The sequence below is a fragment of the Microcaecilia unicolor genome, chromosome 3 (assembly GCF_901765095.1).
Source record: "Microcaecilia unicolor chromosome 3, aMicUni1.1, whole genome shotgun sequence".
Lineage (NCBI taxonomy): Eukaryota > Metazoa > Chordata > Amphibia > Gymnophiona > Siphonopidae > Microcaecilia > Microcaecilia unicolor.
The window spans coordinates 302334267-302346757 of record NC_044033.1 but is presented as its reverse complement, the minus strand read 5'-3'; the positions used below and the strand labels follow the sequence as shown (position 1 = coordinate 302346757).

At 51.8% G+C, this 12491-nt stretch overlaps 1 protein-coding gene across 16 annotated transcripts in view; it reads left to right on the top strand.

Annotated features, from left to right (window-relative positions):
- SENP1 (SUMO specific peptidase 1) overlaps positions 1-12491 on the top strand; it is a 347559-nt gene that overhangs the window by 158971 nt on the left and 176097 nt on the right. The window lies entirely within an intron of this gene.

Here is a 12491-nt window from a genome sequence, read left to right as displayed (position 1 = left end):
GCAGGCTGCTTGTTCTCACTGATGGGTGACGTCCATGGCAGCCCCCTCCAATCGGAATCTTCACTAGCAAAGGCCTTTGCTAGCCCTCGCGCGCCCATGCGCACCGCGCATGCGCGACTGTCTTCCCGCCCGATCCGGCTCGTGTTCGTCAGTCTTCTTTTGTCCGCGCTCGGGACAGTCGTGTTTTGCCGCCGTTTCGTGCCCCTCAAGTTGACCTCGCGCATCTTCGCGGTTTTCGCTTTAAAAAAAAAAAAGAGACGGTTCAGGTCTTTACCCCTTTCCCGTGTTTCCAGTTTTTTCCCCGCGTAAGTTTCCTTTCGCTTTCGGGAACGGCCTATTTGGCCTCGGTACGGGTTTTTTTCTCCCTTCCTTTTGGTGCCTTTCGTCATCGCGAATTTTGATTTTGCCGGCGTGATTTTTCCGCCCATGTCATCGAAGTCTTCCAGCGGCTTCAAGAAGTGCACCCAGTGCGCCCGGGTAATCTCGCTCACTGATAGACACGCTTCGTGTCTTCAGTGTCTGGGGGCTGGGCAACGCCCGCAGGCCTGTAGTCTTTGTGCTCTTTTGAAAAAGAGGACTCAGGTAGCGAGATTGGCCCAGTGGAACGTGTTGTTCTCGGGCTCTTCAACGACAACAGCACAGGACTCGAGTGCATCGACGTTGACAGCATCGAAGTCTTCGACCTCTGCATAGGCATCGACTGCATCGAGGCTTCTACCTCCATCATCATCGGTACCGAGACATCGGAAGGCTGCGTCGACGTCGGTGGTACTGGGACCTCCGCTATTGCTGATGTCGTCGGACGGTGGTTCTTCGTCTGGAGTGCAGGTGAGGGCTGTCCATTCCCCTGCTGGTGGCGGTGAGCCTTCGGGTGGGTCTCCTCCTGCCCTGAGGGCTCCTGCGGTACAGCCCCCTGAGATCGACCTTCTTCGGCCTCGGCCCCGAGGAAGCAACGGTTGGCTTCTACGTCCTCCTCTGTCGGTACCAGGAAGCTCCGGTGACATGCTTCGCTCGAAGAAATCGAAGAAGCATCGACACTGGTCTCCTTTCCGTCTCGGTACCGAGAGCTCTGGGTCGCCGAGGGAGTCGGCACCCAGTAGGCATCGGCATCGGGAGGACCGCTCACCCTCTATTCAGGAGGTGTCGATGCGCTCCCCCTTGGACAGCCTGAAACCGCCTCCACGCCCGGAACAGACTCTGACCTCGACGCCTGCATCGGCTTCTCAGTCTTTCTCCACTGCCGCTCTACACGAGAGTCTCCGGGCTGTTCTTCCAGAGATTCTGGGAGAGCTGTTGCGCCCTTCTCCTCTGGTACCGGGGGTGCTTGCGCCTCCGGTACAGTCGAGTGAGGCGACGGCTGGCCCCTTGCCCGAGGTGAGGTCTCCGGTATCGGTACTGCTTGTGGTACCGGCTACGGCCGCCTCCCAGGCAGACTCCCCGACGACGTCGGCGGAGGGAGCTTCGCCGGTGCTGGCGAGGGAGTCCACCTCTCGACGCTCCTACCGTGGCCGTGTTTCCACGGAGTCGAGTCGGGCACGGCTTCAGACGCAGGTTCATGAACTTGTGTCTGATACCGATGGTGAGGCCTCGTGGGAGGAGGAGGAGGACATCAGATATTTCTCTGACGAGGAGTCTGATGGCCTTCCTTCTGACCCCACTCCCTCCCCTGAAAGGCAGCTTTCTCCTCCCGAGAGTCTGTCTTTCGCGGCCTTTGTCCGGGAGATGTCTACGGCCATCCCCTTCCCGGTGGTCGTGGAGGATGAGCCCAGGGCTGAGATGTTTGAGCTCTTTGACTATCCTTCTCCACCTAAGGAAGCTTCCACAGTACCCATGCATCATGTCCTAAAAAAGACATTGCTGGCGAATTGGACCAAGCCATTAACTAATCCCCACATTCCCAAGAAGATCGAATCCCAGTATCGGATCCATGGGGACCCAGAGCTGATGCGCACTCAGTTGCCTCACGACTCTGGTGTGGTGGATCTGGCCCTAAAGAAGGCTAAGAGTTCTAGAGAGCATGCTTCGGCGCCCCCGGGCAGAGACACCAGAACCTTAGACTCCTTTGGGAGGAAGGCCTATCATTCCTCTGCTCGTGGCCAAGATTCAGTCCTACCAGCTCTACACGAGCATCCATATGCGGAACAATGTGCGACAGTTGGCGGGCTTGGTGGACAAGCTCCCTTCTGAGCAAGCCAAGCCGTTTCAGGAGGTGGTCAGGCAGCTGAAGGCGTGCAGAAAATTCCTGGCCAGAGGGGTATATGATACCTTTGATGTTGCGTCCAGGGCCGCTGCTCAAAGTGTGGTGATGCGCAGACTCTCATGGCTGCGTGCCTCTGACCTGGAGAATAGGATCCAGCAGCGGATTGCGGACTCCCCTTGCCGAGCAGACAACATTTTTGGAGAAAAGGTCGAACAGGTGGTAGAACAGCTCCAGCAGCGGGATAACGCTTTCGACAAATTCTCCCGCTGGCAGCCTTCAGCATCTACCTCCTCAGGTAGACATTTTTATGGGGGAAGGAGGGCTGTTCCCTACTCTTCTGGTAAGCGTAGGTACAATCCTCCCTCTCGCCAGCCTGCGGCCCAGGCTAAGCCCCAGCGTGCTCGCTCTCGTCAGCAGCATGCACCTCAGCAAGGCCCCACGGCTCCCCAGCAAAAGCAGGGGACGAGCTTTTGACTGGCTTCAGCAGAGCATAGCCGAAATCAACGTATCCGTGCCGGGCGACCTGCCGGTCGGGGGGAGGTTGAAAGTTTTTCACCAAAGGTGGCCTCTTATAACCTCCGACTGTTGGGTTCTTCAAATAGTCCGGCAAGGGTACGCCCTCAATTTGGCCTTGAAGCCTCCAAATTGCCCACCGGGAGCCCAGTCCTACAGCTTCCAGCACAAGCAGGTACTTGCAGAGGAACTCTCCGCCCTTTTCAGCGCCAATGCGGTTGAGCCCGTGCCATCCGGGCAAGAAGGGCTGGGATTCTATTCCAGGTACTTCCTTGTGGAAAAGAAAACAGGGGAGATGCGTCCCATCCTAGACCTAAGGGCCCTGAACAAATATCTGGTCAAGGAAAAGTTCAGGATGCTTTCCCTGGGCACCCTTCTTCCCATGATTCAGGAAAACGATTGGCTATGCTCTCTGGACTTGAAGGATGCCTACACGCACATCCCGATATTGCCAGCTCACAGGCAGTATCTGCGATTTCGTCTGGGCACACGTCACTTCCAGTACTGTATCCTCTGGCCTCTGCGCCCAGGGTGTTCACGAAGTGCCTGGCTGTAGTAACAGCAGCGCTTCGCAGGCTGGGAGTGCACGTGTTCCCTTATCTCGACGATTGGCTGGTGAAGAACAATTCCGAGGCAGGAGCTGTACAGTCCATGCAGATGACTATTCGACTCCTGGAGCTACTGGGGTTTGTGATAAATTATCCAAAGTCCCATCTTCTCCCAGTACAGAGACTCGAATTCATAGGAGCTCTGCTGGATTCTCGGACGGCTCGTGCCTATCTTCCGGAGACAAGGGCCAACAATCTGCTGTCCCTCGTCTCCCGGGTACGAGCGTCCCAGCAGATCACAGCTCGGCAGATGTTGAGATTGCTGGGCCACATGGCCTCCACTGACTCCCATGGCTCGTCTTCACATGCGATCTTCTCAATGGACCCTAGCTTCCCAGTGGTTTCAGGCTGCTGGGGATCTAGAGGACGTGATCCACCTGTCCACGAGTTTTCTCAAATCCCTGTACTGGTGGACGATTTGGTCCAATTTGACTCTGGGACACCCTTTCCAAATTCCTCAGCCACAAAAGGTGCTGACTACGGATGCGTCTCTCCTGGGGTGGGGAGCTCATGTCGATGGGCTTCACACCCAGTGAAGCTGGTCCCTCCAGGAACGCGATCTGCAAATCAATCTCCTGGAGTTACGAGCGGTCTGGAACGCCCTGAAGGCTTTCAGAGATCGGCTGTCCCACCAAATTATCCAAATTCAGACAGACAACCAAGTTGCCATGTATTACATCAACAAGCAGGGGGGCACCGGATCTCGCCCCCTGTGTCAGGAAGCCGTCAGCATGTGGCTGTGGGCTCGCCGTTACGGTATGTTGCTCCAAGCCACATATCTGGCAGGCGTAAACAGTCTGGCCGACAGGTTGAGCAGGATTATGCAACCTCACGAGTGGTCGCTCAACTCCAGAGTAGTGCGCTGAATCTTCCAAGTGTGGGGCACCCCCTTGGTAGATCTTTGCATCTCGAGCCAACCACAAGGTCCCTCAGTTCTGTTCCAGACTTCAGGCCCACGGCCGACTGGCATCGGATGCCTTCCTCCTGGATTGGGGGGAAGGCCTGCTGTATGCTTACCTTCCCATACCGCTGGTGAGGAACAGGGCCGTGCCAAGGGTCTCTGGTGCCCCCCTGCAGACTATCAGTTGGTGCCTTCCCCCCCCCTCCCCCCGTCTCGCTTCTTCATTAGATGTTTCTCCATTGCTACCTGTCTTTCCTTTAGACTGAAAACTACAGGCCCAGCCAGACCTGACAAAAGGGTCTACCACACCCTTCAATGTCAAGCATATACTAGAAAACTGTAAATTAGCTTACACAGGAAAGCAGTTTAAAAAAATAAACACAATTCCTGCTGTTTCTTAACACTGCTCTCCAGAGAAAGCACTGCCTTTATAAAGAGGCTTTTCAGTGGGACTTAGCGTATTAAAAACTGTTAGCATAATTAGGAATGGCCAGCCCTTGTAACTGCAGAGACCTAAGCTTTGATTATGCATGTTCCTGTCTTTGTTACAGTGGGGGGGGGGGGGGGGGTCTCTTCATCTCATTTACACAGTCTGACCTCCCTGGCTCACTGGGATCTTGGAGACTGCTATACATTGCAAAATAAGATAGCAGATGTAAATTCTCAAAGTGGACATATTCCAAACACTAAAATGAAAATAAAACGATTTTTTTCTACCTTTGTTGGCTGGTGACTTTATTTTTCTGATCATGCTGGCCCAGTATCTGATTCTGTTGCTGGTATCTGTCCTCTTAACTCTGTTTCCAGGGCTTCCTTTCCACTGTATGTATCCCTCATTGATAAGTCTCTGACTCTAAAGTTTAGCAATTTCATTAAAGCAAAATGTATTTTCAGATATCACAAACTCTCCCTATCCAAGCAGAATGTTTTATATAAAAACAAACGCACAAAAAAAGCAATCAGATTTTTACTTACCAGCTATTCTACACTATACGTCAGCTAAACTTCCTCTTTGAACCTCAGCCAATTAAATGGATTTTAGCTGTAGCTATGATAATTATGTACACATCATTGCAGTCATGCCCTCCTCTAAGTGTATATGCTCAAAAAACAAAAACTTTGAACCACTTACAGATAATTACACTATTTATTTTTTATTTCTCCCCAGTCTCACTTGCACACCTGCCTCCAAACCTGTTCTCTTTAATTTGAATGTTGTTCCAGCTCACCCTGAATGAAAGTTGTTCACACACCAAATCCATAAATAGCTGCTGGTTGTACTCTTTGAAGCAGCTTTAGCAGAGCAGCGTGTCTGTCTCAGCACTGCTGGGCTACCTTCACTTCCTGATGTGGGAAGGGCAGGGGAGAGAGGAGAATCACAACTTGAGGTAAAAGATTTTGCAAGTGAGTGGCGCCCTCTAGAGGTCGGTGCCCCCCTGTGTTGCTTACCGTGTTCGCACGGCCCTGGTGGGGAAGACTTTGTTGAAACTCAAGCAAGACCGAGGCACCATGATTCTGATTGCTCCTTTTTGGCCGCGTCAGATCTGGTTCCCTCTCCTTCTGGAGTTGTCCTCCTAAGAACCGTGGAGATTGGAGTGTTTTCCAACCCTCATCACACAGGACGAAGGGGCGCTTCTACATACCAACCTCCAGTCTCTGGCTCTCACGGCCTGGATGTTGAGAGCGTAGACTTTGCCTCTTTGGGTGTGTCGGAGGGTGTCTCCCATGTCTTGCTTGCTTCCAGAAAAGATTCCACTAAGAGGAGTTACTTCTTTCTATGGAGGAGGTTTGCCGTCTGGTGTGACAGCAAGGCCTTACATCCTCGCTCCTGTCCTACACAGACCCTGCTTGAATACCTTCTGCACTTGTCTGAGTCTGGTCTCAAGACCAACTCTGTAAGGGTTCACCTTAGCGCAATCAGTGCATACCATTACCGTGTGGAAGGTAAGCCGATCTCGGGACAGCCTTTAGTTGTTCGCTTCATGAGAGGTTTGCTTTTGTCAAAGCCCCCTGTCAAACCTCCTACAGTGTCATGGGATCTCAATGTCGTTCTCACCCAGCTGATGAAACCTCCTTTTGAGCCACTGAACTCCTGCCATCTGAAGTACTTGACCTGGAAGGTCATTTTCTTGGTGGCAGTTACTTCAGCTCGTAGAGTCAGTGAGCTTCAGGCCCTGGTAGCCTAGGCCCCTTACACCAGATTTCATCATAATAGAGTAGTCCTCCGCACTCACCCTAAGTTCTTGCCGAGGTAGTGTCGGAGTTCCATCTGAACCAGTCAATTGTCTTGCCAACATTCTTTCCCCGTCCGCATTCCTGCCCTGCTGAACATCAGCTGCACACATTGGACTGCAAAAGAGCATTGGCCTTCTATCTGGAGCGGACACAGCCCAACAGACAGTCCGCCCAATTGTTTGTTTCTTTTGATCCCAACAGGAGGGGAGTGGCTGTGGGGAAACGCACCATTTCCAATTGGCTAGCAGATTGCATTTCCTTCACTTACGCCCAGGGCTGGCTCTTGAGGGTCATGTCATGGCTCATAATGTTAGAGCCATGGCAGCGTCAGTGGCCCACTTGAAGTCAGCCACTATTGAAGAGATTTGCAAGGCTGCGACGTGGTCATCTGTCCACACATTCACATCTCATTACTGCCTGCAGCAGGATACCCGACGCGGCAGTCGGTTCGGGCAGTCAGTGCTTCAGAATCTGTTCGGGGTTTAGAATCCAACTCCACCCCCCTAGGCCCATGTTTATTCTGTTCCAGGCTACACTCTGTTAGTTGGATAAGTTGTTAGGTCAATCTCAGTTATGTCCTCGCCGTTGCGATGCCTAATTGACCATGTTTGTTGTTTTGAGTGAGCCTGGGGGCTAGGGATACCCCATCAGTGAGAACAAGCAGCCTGCTTGTCCTCAGAGAAAGCGAATGCTACATACCTGTAGAGGGTATTCTCCGAGGACAGCAGGCTGATTGTTCTCACATACCTGCCCGCCTCCCCTTTGGAGTTGTGCCTTCCCTTGTCTTTGTCTTGCTGTATATGGGACTGACGAACACGAGCCGGTTCGGGCGGGAAGACGGTCGGGCATGGGCGCGCGAGGGCTAGCAAAGGCCTTTGCTAGTGAAGTTTCCGATTGGAGGGGCTGCCGTGGACGTCACCCATCAGTGAGAACAATCAGCCTGCTGTCCTCGGAGAATACCCTCTACAGGTATGTAGCATTCGCTTTAATGACACAGGCGATGTAGCTGAGGGGACATTGTGGGATGCCTTAAAGGCAGTAGTGAGGGGGGTGCTTATTAGGAAAGGAGCCTATAAGAAAAAGAAGAGGGCAGCTCATGAGTTGGAAGTGTGGAGACAATTGACTAGATTAGAAGCATTACATCAAAGGGAAGGGAAGTTGCAACAACTAATAGAGCTCAAACAGTGGAGGGCAAAATTACAAGGGATCTAAATGAAAACAATGGAGTATCATAGGCAATTAATGCAGCAGAAATTTTTTGAGTTCAGCAACAAGGCAGGTAATTTACTGGCTAGGGGCCTTCGAGAAAGAAGGATAGCAAGCATGATTACCAAAATAAAAGGCCCAATAGATTTGTTATTCCATCAAGATGGGGAAATTAGGGAACAATTTATGAGATTTTATAGGACCTTGTATAAAAGGGAATCAATAGCTCCTATAGAAGAGATTAGGGCACATTTACAGAGTCTCGGCTTACAACGAGTTACTGCCTCCCAGAGGGAGACATTGGAAGCCCCCATAACGCTGAAGGAAGTAGTGGAAGTCATCAAAGGCTTGAAAGGGGGGAAATCACCAGGATTAGATAGTTACACAGCCAAATATTATAAAATGTTCCATCAGGAGTTGGGCCCGCTATTGGTCAGGTTGGGTAATGCCTGCTTTGCTGATAGGGGACTCCCGACTAGCATGCAGGAAGCAGGGATTTCAGTACTATTAAAACCGGGGAGAGATCCTACCTTATGTGGCTCTTATCGCCCGATATCTTCGCTGAATGTTGATGTGAAAATACTAGCCAAAGTTATGGCTGGTAAGTTAGGTGGGATTTTGCCATCACTCATTCATGAAGACCAATCGGGCTTTGTCCAAAACAGACAGGTAGCAGACAATATTAGGCGGACTTTAAACCTGATGTGGGGAGCCCAGAGAAGGGGGGACTCTATGATGCTCTTGACCATAGACGCTGAAAAGGCGTTTGATAGAGTGGAATGGGAGTACCTATGGGAAGTCATGATGGAAATGGGACTGGGGCGGCCTTTTATAAGTTGGGTGAAAGGGTTGTATGAAAAACCGGTGGCAAGGATTAAGGTTAATGGGGGATGGTCAAGTACACTCAATATTCAGCGGGGAACGAGGCAGGGGTGTCCCCTGTCCCCGTTACTGTTTGCCATATCCATTGAACCCCTAGCACAGCGAATTAGGGAACTAGGAGAGGTGAAAGAAGTTAAAATGGGAGGGAGGGAACATAAAATTGCCTTATTTGATGATGATTTATTGTTTTACATAGGATCACCCCTGACAACCTTACCAGTGCTTATTCAGGAATTGAATTCCTTTGGGAAAACGTCTGGATTTAGAGTGAATTTTGATAAATCTGAGCTCATGGGAATAACGGTAACAGATCAGGAGGCAGAACAATTGAGGAGGAGATCTGTTTTTAGCTGTGCCGGACGGCCTGCCGGTCGGGGGGAGGTTGACAGTTTTTCACCACAGGTGGCCTCTTATAACCTCCAACCAGTGGGTTCTCCAAATAGTGCGGTGCGGATACACCCTGAATTTGGTCTCCATCCCACCAAATTGTCCTCCGTGAGCTCAATCCTTCAGCTCCTATCACAAGCAGGTACTTGCAGAGGAACTCTCCGCCCTTCTCAGCGCCAATGCGGTCGAGCCCGTGCCACCCGGGCAGGAAGGGCAGGGATTCTATTCCAGGTACTTCCTTGTGCAGAAGAAAACAGGGGGGATGCGCCCCATCCTAGACCTGAGAGGCCTGAACAAGTATCTGGTGCGAGAAAAGTTCAGGATGCTTTCCTTGGGCACCCTTCTACCCATGATTCAGAAAGACGATTGGCTATGTTCCCTGGATTTAAAGGATGTTTATACTCACATCCCGATACTGCCAGCTCACAGACAGTATCTCAGATTCCGTCTGGGGACACGTCACTTTCAGTATTGTGTGCTGCCCTTTGGGCTTGCCTCTGCGCCACGGGTGTTCACGAAGTGTCTCGTGGTGTTTGCGGCGTACCTGCGCAAGCTGGGGGTGCATGTGTTCCCGTATCTCGATGATTGGCTGGTGAAGAGCACCTCCGAGGCAGGAACTCTTCGGTCCGTGCAGTGCACTATTCAACTTCTGGAGCTGCTGGGGTTTGTGATAAATTACCCAAAGTCCCATCTCCAGCCAGTTCAATCTCTGGAATTCATAGGAGCTCTGCTGAATTCACAGACGGCTCAGGCCTATCTTCCCGAGGCGAGAGCTCAGAATCTCCTGTCCCTCGCTTCCCAGACCAGAGCGTCTCAGCGGATCACAGCTCGGCAGATGTTGAGACTCCTGGGCCATATAGCTTCTACGGTCCATGTGACTCCCATGGCTCGTCTTCACATGAGATCTGCTCAATGGACCCTAGCTTCCCGGTGGTGTCAAGCGACCGAGAATCTAGATGTCATCCGCCTGCCCATCAGTTGCTGCAATTCGCTGCGCTGGTGGACAATTCGGACCAATTTGACCTTGGGACGCCCATTCCAAATTCCCCAGCCCACAAAAGTGCTCACGACGGATGCATCTCGTCTAGGGTTGGGAGCTCATGTTGATGGGCTCCACACCCAGGGGGTGTGGTCCCTCCAGGAACAAGATCTTCAGATCAACCTCCTGGAGCTCCGAGCGGTCTGGAACGCACTGAAGGCCTTCAGGGATCGGCTGTCCTACCAAATTATCCAAATTTGGACAGACAATCAGGTTGCAATGTATTACATCAACAAGCAGGGGGGCACCGGATCTCGCCCTCTGTCAGGAAGCTGTCAGGATGTGGCGTTGGGCACACCAGTTTGGCATGCTTCTCCAAGCCACATACCTGGCAGGCGTAAACAGTCTAGCCGACAGGCTGAGCAGAGTCATGCAACCGCACGAGTGGTCGCTCCATTCCAGAGTGGTACGCAAGATCTTCTGAGAGTGGGGCACCCCCTCGGTGTACCTTTTCGCCTCCCAGACCAATCACAAGCTGCCTCAGTTTTGTTCCAGACTTCCGGCTGATGGCAGACAGGCGTTGGATGCCTTTCTCCTCCATTGGGGGAACGGCCTTCTGTATGCATATCCTCCCATACCTTTGGTGGGGAAGACCTTACTCAAGCTCAAGCAAGACCGCGGCACCATGATTCTGATCGCGCATTTTTGGCCCTGTCAGATCTGGTTCCCTCTTCTTCAGGAGTTGTCCTCCGAAGAACTCTCATTTCGCAGAACGACGGAGCGCTTCTGCACCCCAACCTTCAGTCTCTGGCTCTCACGGCCTGGATGTTGAGGGCTTAGATTTTTGCTTCTGTCTGAGGGAGTCTCCCGTGTCTTGCTTGCCTCTAGAAAGGATTCCACTAAAAGGAGTTACTTTTTCAAGTGGAGGATTGTCGTTTGGTGTGAGAGCAAGGCCCTAGAACCTCGTTCTTGTCCTGCACAGGACCTGCTTGAATACCTTCTGCACTTATCGGAGTCTGGTCTCAAGACCAACTCAGTAAGGAATCACCTTAGTGCAATTAGTGCTTACCATTATCGTGTAGAGTGTAAAGCCATCTCAGGAGAGCCGTTAGTCGTTCGATTCATGAGAGGTTTTCTTTTGTCAAAGCCCCCTGTCAAGCCTCCTGCAGTGTCATGGGATCTCAATGTTGTCCTCACCCAGCTGATGAAACCTCCTTTTGAGCCACTGAATTCATGCCATCTGAAGTACTTGACCTGGAAGGTCATTTTCTTGGTGGCAGTTATTTCAGCTCGTAGAGTCAGTGAGCTTCAAGCCCTGGTAGCTCATGCTCCTTGTATCAAATTTCGTCATAACAGAGTAGTCCTCCGCACTCACACTAAGTTCCTGCCAAAGGTGATGTCGGAGTTCCATCTTAACCAGTCAATCATCTTGCCAACATTCTTTCCCAGACCGCATACCCGCCCTGCTGAACGTCAGTTGCACACATTGGACTGCAAGCGAGCGTTGGCCTTCTATCTGGAGCGGACACAGCCCCACAGACAGTCCGCCCAATTGTTTATTTCTTTCGACCCCAATAAGAAGGGGGTCGCTGTCGGGGAAACGCACCATCTCCAATTGGCTAGCGGATTGCATTTCCTTCACTTACGCCCAGGCTGGGCTGACTCTTGAGGGTCATGTCACGGCTCAGTGTTAGAGCCATGGCAGCGTCAGTGGCCCACTTGAAGTCAGCCACTATTGAAGAGATTTGCAAGGCTGCGACGTGGTCTTCTGTCCACACATTCACATCACATTACTGCCTCCAGCAGGATACCCGACGCGACAGTCGGTTCGGGCAGTCGGTGCTGCAGAATCTGTTTGGGGTTTGAATCCAACTCCACCCTCCAGGACCCGATTTTATTCTGTTCAGGCTGCACTCTGTTAGTTTTTCTTCGTAGATCAATTTCTGTTATGCCCTCGCCGTTGCAAGGTTCTATTGACCTGGGTTCTTGTTTTGAGTGAGCCTGTGAGCTAGGGATACCCCAGTCATGAGAACAAGCAGCCTGCTTGTCCTCGGAGAAAGCGAATGATACATACCTGTAGCAGGTGTTCTCCGAGGACAGCAGGCTGATTGTTCTCACCTACCCTCCCTCCTCCCCTTTGGAGTTGCGTTTTCCTCATTCCTTTGCTTGTCATTCAACTGAGCGGGAACGGTCGCGCACGGGCGGGAAGACGGCCGCGCATGCACGGTGGGCGTGCCCTGCGTGCGGGACCTCCCGCAAAGTTTTTTCCGGTCGGAGGGGGCTGCCGTGGACGTCAACCCAGTCGTGAGAACAATCAGCCCGCTGTCCTCAGAGAACACCTGCTACAGGTATGTATCATTCGCTTTCCGTTCCCCCCTCCTGGAGTGAACTTGGTAGTGGACACTCCAGGTTATTTTTGAGTTGCAGCAGAGGAATTAAGGGAAGGTGGTAGAAATGGAAGCCTCTTCAATGTATATCTTAGACAAGAAGTGTCAGCCAAGTCAGTTGTCCTCCTGAATGCTTTCTCTCTCTGGTCATCATTTGTCTAAGAATAACAAATATTAAGGGCTAATGTACATT